General features: G+C 42.8%; 1 protein-coding gene across 5 annotated transcripts in view; it reads left to right on the top strand.

The window, feature by feature from the left end:
* Nucleotides 1–15,005, top strand: part of CHST1 (carbohydrate sulfotransferase 1) — a 38,323-nt gene that overhangs the window by 15,415 nt on the left and 7,903 nt on the right. Inside the window, exon 2 of one of the 5 annotated variants that reach the window (XM_079952007.1) lies at nt 14,432–14,479. The exons of the other annotated variants lie outside the window; for them this stretch is intronic. The gene's annotated coding sequence lies outside the window, so the exon portion shown is untranslated. The remainder of the gene's footprint in view (nt 1–14,431; nt 14,480–15,005) is intronic. 5 annotated transcript variants of the gene reach the window in all.

The following is a 15,005-nucleotide window of genomic DNA, read 5'->3' on the forward strand; positions in this document are numbered from 1 at the left end:
TTGATTATGAGGACTGAATGGAATCTGATGGCATGAAAGTCGTGAGCACTCACTGTATAAAACATGTGAAATCATGCTCCCTCATGTTAACAACAACAACATAGGTCTCATCCTGAACAGGCTTAAGAAAAGTATAGGAACACTCAGCAAGCCTTCGGACTTTGTCCTGAGAACAGTTCCACCTTGCATACAGATTTCTTCTTTGCAAGTTGAATATTTCCTCTGGAGCCCCCACCATGCAGCAGTAGCCCTCCCTGCAGCAAGGCTTTCCCCACATCCATTATGTGTGGATTGGACGTCTCACTCACACCTTTGAATTTAGGTGTGCAGAATCATTCCGCAAAGACTAAAATATGAAACAGGTTTATTGAGACACCTGTATTACATTTTAGCCTTCACAGAATAGTTTTAAGGAAATATTGTTGAAATAAGAATTTGGGGGATGGGGGAGAACCAGGGTTGACAAACCCTCCAGATGTTTGCACTACAATTCCCATCCTGTCCAGCCAGTCCAAAACATCTGGAGGTTGCAAGGTTGGTGAGGTCAGGACTAGTTCATAATCCAGAACATATCAGTGTCAAGTCAGTATTATCCATTCTTTCTGCTTCTGCAACTCTATAGTATGGGCACCAAAATTCCAGAGTTCTTATTTCCCTCAAAGATTTGATTCATCAATTTAAATACCAAGATATCTGGGTGTGTGAGAGAGAAGGGGAACAAGGAAGGAGCTTTTGTCAACATCCAGTCTAGGCTATTTATTGGCACAGAGTTCCTCAACTTTTGGATCCCAGATGATGTTGGTTGAGAACTTCTGTGATCCCCAGCCAGCTTAGCTGATGATCAGGGTTGATGGGAGTTGTAATCCAACGTTTGGCAACCCAAGCCTGGTTTACAGTGTTTATAGACTGCCCTGTGTGTCCAGCATGGCTCACAAGAAGAAATAAAACCATTTGAAATTCAAAAATAATAGAAGTATAAACACAGCATAAAAATAGTCACATATATAAATCTAAAACAGATAAAGAGGCTGGTGCTGGAGTGACTCAAAGGTAAGTGCTATGTGGGAGGGCATTTCAAAGCCAGGAAGCCTTCCCTGGAAAGGTAGATTTCCTTATAGTCACTCACCACACCTTACTGGATGGAGACACTTGAAGAAGGTCCTCTGAAGTTCTCAAGGGTTGCGTAGGTATATGTGAAGAGCAGTAGTTCTTCGGATACCCTGATCCCAAGTCCCGATGGGTCTTAAAGGTCAAAAGCAACACCTTGAATTGGGTACAGAAATGGACTGTGAGCTAGTTAAGATAGTGAAGCACTAGTCAGATGTGCTTCCATTGCAAAGTTTCGGTCAAGCAGTTTTGTAGTCATGCACTGAATTTTCAAAAGTAGACTTTTCTACAATGCCTTGCAGTAGTCCAACTATGAATGGAACCTTTTTCTTAGCAGTCTCAGGCAGAAATGCTGAATTTTGCAATTGAAACTCAGGCTGTTGAAGCAACCAGCTGTTTTCTGCACTATAAGAAATGTTCTTGTCCAAAGCAGGCTGTTTATGGCTATTTAAAATAACTGAGGCACCTTTTAAAGCAGGATTTACCAGGTATGCTTCAAAGAATGCATCCACACTAGTGGTACAGGGGAGTGTGGCACTGAGAAGGAAATCAGGGGGTACTGTGCAAAGCAGACTGAGGATGAGGAAGAGAGGATTAAGACAGGCTGATGGTTTTGATAGTAAAGTATTTGCATTCTTTAGGATTGGAGTTAGGTATGAATGAAAATTAGGCTTATTCCCCATAGAGGGCAAACACGGACCTTAAGAACAAGGTTTAATAGTTGCGCTTTAATTTTAGATGTATGGTCTACCCAGTCCAAAGGACTGGGAGTGGGTTTCTACCAGTATTGCACAGTAGAAATAGAGTCTCTTATGCCAAAAGTTCAGTCTAATGTCCATGCAAGGCATTACAAGGGGTAACATAAAGTTCCCAGCCATGTTCACCCTTACAATGAAAAGTAGGGACTGCAGCCATTTGCAGCATGTAATAAGAGGGAGGACCCATAGCTCAGTGGTGGAGCATCTGCTTTGCATTCAGCAGGTCTCAAGTTCAATCTCTGGCTTCCCCACTTAGCGCTGGGAGCCAACCCTGCCTGGAGAGCTGCTGCCAGTCAGTGTAGACAATACTGTGCAAAACAGACCAATGGTGTGACTTGTTATACAGCAGCTTCCTATGTTGCTATGTGATGCTTTTTCCACCTACTGATTCCCTCCTTAAGTATTTCCCTGGCTAAGGTCGCTTCTAGTTTCGGAAGCCAGCTGGTGTGTATATGTGTGCAGAATGGCCAGGGAGCAATTTCAGGGAAGAGCTGAGTGCAGGAGGAGTTTAGGGAGGTGGTTCCCACTTTCTGATTCTCCCCAGCAAGTCTGCCCCTGAATTCTGCAATATGTTGGAAAACATGGGTCTTGGGTATGTTTCCCAAGAATGCCTATTTTGGTTCCTTAAATAAAACTTATTCTGCTGTTACTTTTTCCTTTATGATATTTTGAAAAATGCTTATTGGGAAAAGCCAGAGATTTAATTCAGGGACACCTTTTTATTGGGTGAACAATAGTATGATGTGGCTCTGAGGCACATCTGGCAAAAAGGCTGCAAAGTATCTCTGCTGTTCTTCACACTTCTCAAATCTGCATTGCCATCATATCCTACACACATTCCAAAGATGTGCACCTGTAGCCATTTTCTCTCTGCTTCTCTGTGTTTACTTTTAAAATAGGAGGTCAAGGATGCTTGTAGCCTTGAAATGAAGCCACCTACCCATTTGGCTCCAAACCAAGAAATTTATTTACTTTTCCTAATCCCAGCCATTCCGAATTCACTTGTTCGCTCAGTACACCTTGTACGAAGGGACAAATGTACAATCAAATATATTCCTACTAATTCCCTTACCTGGCGCTGTAGTCTAAACCACTGAACCTCTTGGGCTTGCCGATCAGAAGGTTGGCGATGGGGTGAGCTCCCATTGCTCGGTCCCAGCTCCTGTCAACCTAGCAATTCAAAAGCATGCCAAAAAGTGCAAGTAGATAAATAGGTACTACTCTGGTGGGAAGGTAAAGAGTGATTCTGTGCGCTGCTCTGGTTTCGGTGTTCCGTTGCACCAGAAGCGGCTTAGTCATGCTGGCCACATGACCTGGAAAAACTATCTGCAGGCAAACGCCGGCTCCCTCGACCTGTAAAGGGAGATGAGCACTGCAACCCCAGAGTCGTCTGCGACTGGACTTAACTGTCAGGGGTCCTTTACCTTTACCTTTTATCTGGTATATCTCTCCCTATCTCCTCCCTACTGCCGCAGGCCGATTCCTCTTTCCTGAATTCCTCCTAAGGGACTTTTGTCATCCTCTAAATAATTCCTTCCACTATTAACCCAGTACCTCTTTTACTTGGGTTGAGAAACTTGTGCTAACTAAAATAAAAACTAATAAAAACTAATCTTCTGTCTAATTTTAAGGAAGAGGAACATGATATTTAATTGCATATACATTCTGTTCTCCGAAATCATTAGTCTGTTATTGTTGTTATTATTATGACTACAGAACCATAATTCGCACAGTGAAACGAGGTGATACATACACCTTGGTAGCAAAGTTTCCTACAAACAAGATAGAAACACAATTTCTTCAAGGACAGAGGGTGGGCATAATAAAGAGATTGAAGGAGTGCACTGTAAAAACACAAAGGAAATGTTTTTAACAGTGGGCCAGAGTGAGCACAGGTGACCTTCAAACTTTAAATTTTATTCAGCAGAGTTGATCTGTACACTGCTTACTTCATCTGTACACTGCTTTAAGTTGCCTCTGGCGGGATTTGAACCTTTTAGTGCAGAATTGACTTGTGCTGGGCGTTGGGGTGGGGAAGAACATGAACAATTCCTGTCAGGGTTGGAGTCAAGCTTTTAAATTTTGTCGGAGTTCTACCTATGTATAATGTCATGCTTTCCCACCACACACCCCTCCCTCTTGCCTTCAACTAGTATATAAAAGCAATTCTTCTCAGGGCAGTATATCTCAAGGGGCAACCTTGATCTTAGTGAAAAGGCTCCTAATTCCATGAAACTGTTTACTCTGTTTGAAAAACTGTACTTACTTCTTGAGATGAATTTAGCTAGGGGAATTTGGTTGACTGATGTGCACACAGATTTTGCCACGTAGCATGATGTGGCGCGCAGAGATGAGTGTTCTGGGCTGTTTTAACACAGGATTTCTTAGTTCGACCCCCCAATTTTTATTTATTTGTTTATTTATTGGTCTGGCAACAGCACTCTCAGCCAACAATCCCAGCAAGCACTGTCCTGCCCCTATGGTTTCTCAGATATGCAAAGAATAAAAATGTGTTTGGAATCGTAACTCTTGCCATCAAGCTTTGCTATCTACCCTGCCTGCAAGGCAGCAACATTTCATTTCAGGAAACAAAGTTATCATTCAGCCAGACAGTTAATGTAGGCAGCAAAGCCACAGTTTGCTCACTTCTGGCAGGATTTTGTCTCTCTCTCTCTCTCTCTGTGTGTGTATTTGCAAACCAACAACTTCATTTCTATCCTAGCTGCCTGGTTAGACAGAGAGAACTGCCAGGAGGCCCTGCTGATTTCCAGGATGCCTCTGTTCCAGTGATAACTAATGTGAAACTGGGGCTTTGCTGCTACATATATGGGAATCAAGTAGTTTGACCCTGAAAATCTAGCCTCTTGAGCCTCGACATGTGGGAGAGGGAAACGGCAACTGAGTGATGAGAGGAAGGCACAATGTGTATCTTTTGGAGGCAATTTTCGTTACCAATTCTTATGGAAATGCAGAGAAGAACAGTCCTAACTATAACTTCATATGGAAGACATAGGACTGGATTCAGCTAAACAGTTACACTAGAGGGGGCCAGTGCCACATGTCCCACTAGCTCAATGGGACTCCCCCTCCATTGGCTCTAGAAACTCAGAACAGCACATGGAAGGAGGAGAGGTGAGATTGTTATGTCTGGCAAGCTGAAATGCTGATGGAACTGTTGTGATATTAAGATGTTGAATTCCACCCATAGGTTCTTCACTTACCCATGTCACAGTTCTGTCCCCAAAAGGCAAAAGAGGATTGGGCTGAACTGTTACTGATAATAGCATGACACGAAATGGTCTGGTCCCCTCTCCTGACCCTGTGCAGATGCCAACACAGTGATCTCATCCAGTGTTAGAAACTGAGATCTGAAAGCTAGGAGCTAGGCAGCACCTTAAACCTAGGTTATGGGTGCAACAACAGAATGTCCAGGTGCACTTTTTTATAACAAGAATACAAATCTGAAAATGAATGAACTGCAGCTACAGATATTATGTTCATTTTTCACATGGTCTAGTCTTTCCTCTGCCCACCCCCTAATATTCTTAAGAGGGTCTCTTATCCAATCTTAAGAGAGTAGCTGTAAGTGGGGAAGCAGAAAAGGTCCTCCTTTCCTTCCATTCTGCAGTTTTAATCTGAAATCTTAGGTGCAGTACTGTGCCCAGAGCTCAAAAACTGCTTGCACTAATGAAATTCCCTGTCGCAAAATGTGCCTAGGACAATGGGAGTTTCAAACACTGATCTCATCTGGTTCATTTCCCCCCATTTAACAGTTTTCCATCTGCAAAGATGCAGCTTATAGCTGACCCATGGTATAACGAGGATTGCATGTATGGGTTGCACATGGCTAATGAGTGGGACAGAGAAATTAATCAGTTTTCACCCCCTTGCCTCGGCTGCTGCTCTACTCAGAACCTGACAGCAGCTTCTGGAATAGATTCAGAGTTGTCGAAAAGTGAGCCTTCGTTGAAATAAAGCACTGAAGTTGGTTCCTCTAGTCTGCCTAGGGCAATGGCCTATCAAGATAGCAAGGGGACACGTAGAGAAGAGGCTCATACTATTCTAGATTCCTTTGTGTCTCGGCAGAGTGAGAATACTATTGCTTTAAAAATATGCAACAAGGCTGGGAACGTTTTCTTCATAAACAGTTTCCTAGGCAAATGGATTAATATTCCACTTCATGATCACAATCCAAGTTTAAATCTATTCAAATTAGTTGGCTTTTGTGGTTTTGTTCTCTCTCTTGCAGATGTGTGTGTGCACACAAGCATTTGTGGCAGTGTGGAAATTGGCACTACATGTCAGGTTGTTTTGATTGGCCCCTCTCTCATTGTTCTGGCACTTTAATGCTTACCACAGATGTGTGGATGTGGCTTGTGTCACATGTGCTGTTGTACTGCACCTCATGTTTCCTGGGGAGACCCTTATCTCAGATCATAGCCTGCCAGTTCCTCAGCTTTGTAGGCAATCAAAGTTAAGAGGCAAAGGCATGGTCCAGCAGTGCAGCGGATAAAATACTGGATGTCAAAGGCCCTGAGTTAGGATTTAAGTCTTGCTTCATCACTGGGATTATTGGGGTAGCCTCATAAGTCTTTTATCTTTCAGATCCAGTTCCCCATTGGCTAAATGGGCTTGAAACTGACTTGTCTCACACAGATTGTTGAGAAGCTGAATGAGATAGTAAAGGAAATGTGGCTACCTGCCCTACACCACCAAACTTGAGTGGCCAATAAAGTTATAATAACAGTGCTCAACCCTGTAAAAAAAAAAAAGCAATGGGCTTCACAGCAGAAGTTGCTGGAGTTAATAAATTATTCTTCCCTTGTTGAAAGGTGCTTGGTGTGCTTCTGGAATAAGACTTTGTGCAGAGTAGAAGTAAATTTAAGTTTATCCTTTTTTAAATTTTAAAAAAATCCCTTTTACCAATGCTCTGGATTAAATGCACAACTGGAAGGAATTTGGAAATACACTGTATTTTTATTTGCCTGAAAGGCATGTACTGTAGCGAGAAATGTTCCTGTAATTAGACATTTGGTATAAACAGGAGTGTTGCTTACTGAAGGGGAGGTTGTGGTAAGTTGTGTACTGTATGTGCTTCAGATGCAGACTTAAGCCTTGGATGTGGTGAGGCGTACATTCAGGTGATGTGTACATTCAAGTGTATAAAAGTGACCGGAGGCTTGGCTGAATGTGCCTTGCCTGTTAGAAACCTGGTGTGTACCTTCTGGTAAACACGCTGCAGTTATGACTCCCAAATGCTGCAGTAGCTCTTGACCTGTCAGGCGGAGGAATTTGAATCATGACTCTGGAGTGGGCTTGAGCCATGTGTACCCTTGTGTCCCTCTCTGTGTACATAACATTTGTGTGGGGCATTCGTGTCAGCTTGTCAGGAGCTTTTCTGCTCTCTTTCCTTCAGCATCTGAAGTCTCCCAGAGCTTCTGCTATTGACAATCATGTTTAGAGCGAGGCCCAAAGTCCTGAGTCACTGTATTGTTTCCATGGAAACAGACTTGTTCATTATAATCTGTTTTAGGGGTAGTGGAAAATACAGTACAGATGCTGCTAGGAGTTGGGCTGCTGCCAGAATCATACTGGCCAAAGAGATGTAGCATTTCATCAAGTTGGGTAAGGGGGGCTCATACTTTATCCACAACAGCAACTGCAGCAGGTTGTGTTTTGTGAAACCCTGCCTCGTGGTTCAGAGACTGATATGGCTGTGCGTGCATGTGAGAGAGAGATAGACAAGCTGCACAGGTGGCATATATGCATCCTAATCGTGCCATTTCTGTACCTCACTTGTTGCTATGAAATCCCCCCATTCTCTTTCTCAGGATTGCTGTCAGCTAGGCAAGGATTCAAAGAAGGTACCAATGTGTACGGTTGTATCTATGATGCTGGAAAGGGGAGGGGAATAGTGAAACTAAGTGCCCAGCCAACATCAGGTGCTTCAGCGTCTGTTGGGAATAGTGTGTGTGTTGAGGGAAGAGAAGGGATTCCCAAGGGAGGGTTTCTACGCTCACTATGAAAAATAAAATCTGAAACAAGGAAGAAGTCAGCATGAAGCTTCAGTGAAAAAATCATGTGCTAATCATTATACCTGTTTGTATTTTTTCTATCTGCCCCCAAGCCAGTGTTCACCATGCCTGGTGGGTTGAAATGCTTTCCCTCAGCAAGGCAAGCAACCAGTGTTGGAGTAAAGGGTGGGGGGAAACCATCTAAATCTGCTCAGAGAGCAAGCTTTAAGGCCAAAAAATTAACAAGAAATATGAGCTAATGAGAAGTGTGACATTAGTGAGAGACAAAGTAGTCATCATTGCTGGAGCTTGAGGGGGATGTGGAAGGAGGGTTGACACACAAATTAACAGAAGCAAACAAACCTGTCAGCGATATGGTGTTTTCACATGACTTGGGTTTTGAAATTTTTGTGCCCCTGTAAGCGCCATGACATTAAGTGAAGATTTGATGTAAGGGCAGTGTCTGATTCATAGGGCAAGAGCACCCCACCTACTCGAAGCTGAGTCACCCACACCAATCAATGAGTCGGCTTGTGGTGTTTTTCCTTCCCATTCTGCTCAGTTTGAGACGGACAGAGCCCAACTCTGAAGGTGGCAGTGATGGAGCTGTTTTGCTCTTGCACTTTGTAAGCTAGTCGTGGCTATATGGGAAGCATGGATTTGGATACTGCGCATGCCTTTATTTTGTTGCCCATACCTACTCTGGGCAGGTGTGGCTTATAGTGTGCATACATGGCATGTAGCAATCTACACATGGACTTTATTATTATGCTTCCCTCCAAGCAAGAAAGCAAAGTGGAGATGAAGAAGGTAACAACATGGTGTACAATTTCTCCATGGTCAGGGAAATCTTGGGTGCGCTGGATTAATTACTTAATCTACTGGAATCTATCGTTTCAGGCACCAGCTTTAAAAGATGAGAAAGATGTGTTCTGAAAAGCTAAAATGATGCATGCCTCACATTATTGGAAGTCTTGCATTTCTTGGTCTAACTTTAGCTGTGCTGTGGAAATGAGGTGTTGCTTTGGCATGGTTAAAATTTGGCCAGATTATGTTGGTGCACAGTATAGCCGGTAACTGGCTATATGGAGAAATGCCTATGGAGTCTGGTGGCAATCACACCAACTTGATAACATGTGCAGCAAGCCCAGGAGAAACAGGGAGAGCAATTTTAAATGTACGTTGATAAGTCTAAGAATAATTAGGTAGAAAGTAAGGAGGGATGGATATATTTCTCTAGGCTGCTCTGACAACCATCTCTCCCAGGAAATAGCTGAGACACCCTCCCCCCCACCATTAGCAGAGTTTGTGAAGTCCAATGGTAGGCTCTAGTGTCTGAGGCTAAAGTAACAGTGCTGTTGGCACAGAGAGGCAAAAGGACTTGGCACAGCCCATCCCTGAGTGAAACAACATACTTAAACACTTTCTTTAAACATTCAGTGCAGGAATCTGGCAGCTGAGGGCTCTCCAAGCTTCCTTTGTGTCTGTAACTGAAAAACATGCAATTGTGAGGGCATAGGACATATTTATCCCTATGAAAAAGTGCAAGTGAACATTTCATTTGGCTGCAGCTGATTATTGCTCCTTGGCTGGGCTTCAGATGTACATTTGATTCTGTTTAATGTGATATTTCTGTTAGGTGGATCCACAGCTAGTTGAGCAGCCATACACAGCGAGTGCTTATTAATGGCTCTGTATCAGCCCAGAGGGGGCTCTCAAGTGGAGTACCACAAGACTCTGTCTAAAGCTCTGTGTTGTTCAGTCATTTTATAAATGACTTGGATGAGGCTATAGAAAGGGTGTTCATCAAATCTGCAGAAGGCACAAAGCTGGGGGGATAGAAAATACCATAGAAGAATCAGCACCAGGATTCAAAATGATCTTGATAGGCTGGAACACTGGCCTGAAACCAACAAGATGAAACACAACAGAGATAAATGTAAAGTCCAGCATTTAGGTACAAAAATAATCCAAGGTACACATTCAGGATTGAAGAGATCTGACCCTGCAGCAGTGCATGTGAAAAATACTTAAATAACTTAGTCAATCACAAGCTGATCATGAGCCATCAGTGTGATGCAGTTGCAAAAAATGTTAATGCAATGTTCAATAAAAGAAACTGTGTGTCTAGTTTATAAGAAGTAATAGTTTTACTGTAGGTTGTATAAGACTGTCTCTGGAGTACTGTGCCCAGTTCTGGGTACCATATTTTAAGAAGGGCATCAACAAACAAGTGTGCCCGGAAGAGGTGAACAGGATAGTGAGGGGTCTGATGGAAGCCCAAGCCCTACTAGGAATGGGTGAAAGAGTTGGGCATGTTTGGCCTGGAGAAGTGAAGTATAGTGGGAAAATAATAGCAGCTTTCAAATATCTAGTCTTATGCAGAAGATGGAGCAGGCATGTTCCTGGTTGCTTCAGAAAGCAGGACTAGTACTAATGGTTGGAAATTGCAGAGAAGCAAATTTAGGTATGAGAATAATTTCAAGTAACAAGCATTAGAAGAAACTACCAAAAGGCAAGAGCTATTTGCCAGTGGAACACACTGATATGGTAGGTGGTAGGGATATCAATGTCCATACCATGGAAGGACTTGTGGATCCAGAATTGGCCTCCACAGTCACTTACGGACTCACTGTTCATGGAAGACACTCGACTACGAGTGATTGGCGAAGAAGAAGGAGGGCATCCTTCCCTGGAGGTATTTAAGCAGACTAGATTTCATTCAAGGTCCTTTGCAACTCCATTATTTTATGTCCCTGCTTAGCACAGAGCTTTGCATGTGGATCAGCATGTATTTTCCTAGGAATCAAGTGGCCTTATCTGAGGTCATGGTTGGCCTTGTCCTTACATCGATGGAGATGAGCATCTGCCACAGCTGAACTGAAGTGATCCTTAGCTCACTTTCCTACGGTTAACAGCAGGGGTAGCTAATCTTTTTCAGCCTGAGGGCTGCATTGCCCCACTGCATCCCCTCCGAAGAGCCACATGCCAGTGGTAGATGTCATCAGAAAGTGGTGTGGTCACCCCACAGACTCAGCTACACAAGCAGGCAGACACACACACACACACACACACACACACACACACACACACACACACACATGCAGACAAGTGCCCTGTCCTAGAAACTTATGCTAAAGAGGGTGGTGCAGGGCAGGGGGATGACAAGTCTCCTTCACAGGTCATTCAGATTGCATATTGTGCATCAGGAGATAGAACCCCCATCTGTCAAGGGACTCCCCAAAAAGTGTGGGAGTGGCCAGAGCCCCCTTTCACAATAATCCTGCTGCCTCTTTGTAGAGCTTCGTGCTCTGCGAGCCTCACTGGGAGAGGTGGAGCAAAGGAGTGTACTCGGAGCCAACAGAGATTTGGGCAATAGACCTACCCTTCCCTCATCACAGTGCTTCTGATTGCCCCCTCCCTATGGCTCCCCCCTTTTAAACTCCAGTTATGTTAGTTTGCACCCAAAGCTGAGTGAGGTTATGGCTATGCTAACATATCATTGGCATTGCTGTACTGCAGTGTTGCAAACTTTACATCTTTGACAGTGTAAGAGACTCTAGGAACTAGGGTCAGATAGTCACAAATGCAAGTCTTGCCCTGCACAGGTTTCCTTTGGTGACTTCTTTCTAAGTGCATCTTACTCAAATCAGTGTGGCGTTCTTCTCACTTAAACATTTAAGAGATTGAAAATCTTTCCTTGTTCATAAATAGCTTTCTATGATTTCCTACGGTTTCCGAGCTACCCATCTGGGCAGATACACATTATCACTGAGCAAAAAAACTATTTGCAATGGTGGTGCAGTCTTATAAAAACTTAATTGCAAACATGACAATGCATTAATTTCCTTAGAAGGTATAACACGATTTTCATTGATGTAGGATGGAAACCTCCCATAGCTGTCAAGAATACTATTATAAAGTTTATGAGACTCCTCCAGTGCTTCAGTGTCAGTGAAAAATAAATGCAGGTTTCTGAGAGAGAAGGTCCTTGTCTTCTAACATGGAATCAGGTGAATCTTTATCATCCATGGTTTGCTTTTCTCTGTTAGCACCATTTAATATAACTTGTATTGTGGAATTTCTGTTTTTATTTGAACAAATGTTTGTTCTCTCACCAGTAAGTTCATAACTAGGTTTGAAACAATAGAAGTGGTGTTGTAATCTAGAAATGAAGTCCATCAAATAATGTGTTGCAGGCAGTGGGAAATCAAACATGAAATAAAATTGGGCTGGAGATTTTGTAGTGAGGTTAGAGGGTAAGAGGGATTTAAAGAACAAATTTGATATTGGACTCTACTTCAACAGCAAACTAACCTTCCCTCCCCTTCCTATTAGATTCATGCCTATATCAACATAGGATGGAAAGTTCCAAAACTTTTTGATGATGGCTAGTCAGAAGATAGCCACCAGAGGGCAAGAGACAGTGCTTTAGCAAATATACACATGGAAAGCTGGGGTTGACTGGAAGCCACTGTACTTAGGAGAGGTGACATATTCATTGTTTTATTGTTCTATTTTACACCCCACCCCCCAACATGGCAAAGAGCAAGAGAACTAAAGCTAGTTTATCTCTTCCATCTCTTGCATACACCAGAAACCTCCTGGATCGATATTATTTAACTAAGAAGTGCTAGGCTAAATATGCTGTGGGGCTGGGACTTGAGACCCAGCTGTAAAATGAGGGCTTCTGAGTAGAGTATGTACAATACCATGCATCTCAGAATTAACCAGGAGCTGTCATCTCAGAATTAACCAGGATCTGTCATCCATCCATGTCTGCCTAGAAAAGTATGTGAATACTATAAGTGAATGTTGATTGTTTTCAGGGTTTCCCCCCAATGTGGGACTGCTGACTTCTAGGGGAACAGAGAGAAAGAAGACGTTGATAAATAGCAGTTGCACTTCCTTCCTGCTTTAGCATCACACAGAAGTAGTATGAGACAGGCAGTAATGCAGGATAACTGAAGAGTTCTGATGGACAAAGCCTTACATGGTTTGGGACAAGGGTATCTGATGGACCACCTTCTCCCGTATCAGCCTGCTTACTTATTGGGGAAATACATGGAGAACTTCCTGTCAATTCCAAACCATGTTTGGGACAAATGGGAGACCCATCTTGGTTGTCGCACCCCGTCGGTGGAGGGTTGCTGTCCTATCGCCAGTGCTGAAGAGAGAATCAACTACCAGTCCAGTCAGCTTCTGCATGTGGAATGGTGGGGGCCCCATCATGACCTCCCGGGCGTCAAAACTTTTTGGGCCAGTCATAATTATATATAAGGCTTCTGGTCTTGTTTTGCTTTTAATTATTCAGCCTTTTATTGTGCTTCACTTCTACATTAAACTGTTTTATTGCTGGTTTGTTTCTTCATCATTGTATAATATATGGCGTAAGCCACATTGAACTATACAGGAAAGGTGAGTTTCAATATCTTAAATAAATAATTCAGTGAACTGAGGAGTTGGCAGCTATCTGTCTTGGGAGAAATTGAAGGAGTGTACCTTTGCTAGTGAAGTCAAAATAATGGAAGGTTACAGCACATGCTGTGGCTGTAGAGGTACGAGAGAGACATGTTTTGTTACAGTTGGGGCAGATGAAGGCATCTGGTTGTGCTGATGCAGAATGGCGTTTCTTCTGTCTGTGCTCCTCCCAGAGATCATTACTCCTCTGGTCCCTGCCATGGATGCATGACATGTGGGCTATAGTTTAGTGGTAGAACTGTGGCTTTGTATGAAGAGGTTTCAGGTTCAATCTCTGGCATCTCCAGTTAAAGGGATATTGAGTTGCAGGTGAAAGCAGAGGTCTGTGCCCTGGAAAGCTGCTGCCAGTCTGATTTGACAACAGTGGTTAAGATGCACAAGTCTGACCTGGTATAAAACAGCTTATTATGTATCTAGTTGGGCGCAAAAGTGGGTGGTGAAATGAAATGGGCCCTAGAAGTTGACTCTTTCAGGGGGTTAAGATTTGTGAAGGAAAGACGTGTGAAATGTTGATGCTAATTTGGTGGCATAACTTTGAACAGCGATGAAAGATTTTTAGTGAGCAGTTGCAGAAGTATTCCCAGCATTTCTGCCTCCTGGGCATATCTCAGATTAAGAGGTCTATTCATATTTGTCAAATCCCCAACTTTCTAATTCATATTTCCTGAACATGCTTGTATGCAGATAATTATAGCATCCAAATACAGCAAGTGTTTGTAACCAAATAGAGCCTTTATACTACCCAGGAGCAGAATCCAAAAATTATGGTGATTCAGCCTGCATGCCTCTTGCACTACAGAATTTATATCTGTTTTGGGGAGCAATTGTGAAGTAAGGCTCTGCTTCTCCACATGCAAGGACACTAAGCAGCAACATTTACTTGAAGATAAGTGCACAAAGCATTGCAGAACAGTGTCTACCTGACATGAAATGTAAATATCCATGCTATTTGATAACTAGCTTAAACATAAATTGAACAATAACAGATACATGACCCGTTGCATTATATTTAGAATGCTTGATCTTAAGCATAAAAAGTTAACTGCTGTTTTGTGTGTTCTCATTAAAAAGCAGGCTTTATGGTCTGTCGGAGGATAATGAGATCATTTTTAAACAATCGTAAGTACAGACTTGAATATGCTTGCCTTGCATTCATATACCCATTTAAACCAGGTTGTTTTAAAGAGGCACTTAGATCTGGGAATGAAATATGATTGAAATAAAGAAACCGGATTATAAAAAAATTGAAACATTGCCTTTTTACTTAGTCTGTTGTTCCAGTTTAACCTCTGCAGAAATGTAGATATTCAGGGCAGAGGCTGTTTGTGTGATCTGTGCACTCTTAATTTTAGGTTTGGGAGTTAATAAGGTGACTGGTTGCACACATGGCTTTGAGGTATAGCTTCTGCTGATATGAAGCTTAGTCTTTGGTGCCCAGATTTGCCCAGCAGTTGGCCAGCCAAGGTTGGGTTGTTCTGGGTTAAACTTGCCATCCTGCTTTGTAGCAGCAACATCTGCTTCTTGTCTTGCAACATCTTATTTATACATTCCTCTAGGAGAAAAATGTCTGATGCTCTAACAGACTTATTGGAGCTGGGATTAAATCCTGATAAATAAAAACACTGGTGGCTGAGGCTAGCCTCTA

This window comes from Podarcis cretensis (genome assembly GCF_951804945.1).
Source record: "Podarcis cretensis genome assembly, chromosome: 1".
Taxonomy (NCBI): domain Eukaryota; kingdom Metazoa; phylum Chordata; class Lepidosauria; order Squamata; family Lacertidae; genus Podarcis; species Podarcis cretensis.